The following is a 626-nucleotide window of genomic DNA, read 5'->3' as shown; positions in this document are numbered from 1 at the left end:
CACGCACAACACACACACGCACCATACACGCACGCAAACACACGCACGCACACACACGCACGCAAACACACGCACGCACACACACGCACGCAAACACACGCACGCGCATAGACACACGCAAACACACACACGCGCGCACGCACGCACGCACACAGAAGCGCGCACAATTATTGGACTAGCATGCGATGACATTTCTTGCTTATAGGAGCAGGTAAAAATCTCTCTTTCTTGAACACAGACACACTCGCTCTCCCTCTCCCTCTCTCGCTCCTTCTCTCTACCGCCTCTCTCTTTCTTTCTCTATTCATGATCATCTCGCATATCTCCAGCGCTCGTCCTCTCTGTATCTATCTCTTCTTCATTTCTCTCTTTCCATCTCGCATTTAATATGTGCAATAAAGTACACGTACGCACCCACACTAGCACGCACAAATACCACCGTCATGCACGCACGCACCCACACTAGCACGCACAAATACCACCGTCATGCACGCACGCACGCACCCACACTAGCACGCACAAATACCACCGTCATGCACGCACGCACGCACACTAGCACGCACAAATACCACCGTCATGCACGTACGCACCCACACTAGCACGCACAAATACCACCGTCATGCACG

This window comes from Priapulus caudatus, unplaced genomic scaffold, assembly GCF_000485595.1.
Source record: "Priapulus caudatus unplaced genomic scaffold, Priapulus_caudatus-5.0.1 Scaffold574, whole genome shotgun sequence".
NCBI classification, from domain to species: Eukaryota; Metazoa; Priapulida; class Priapulimorpha; order Priapulimorphida; family Priapulidae; genus Priapulus; species Priapulus caudatus.
Note: the sequence above shows the minus strand (reverse complement) of the source record.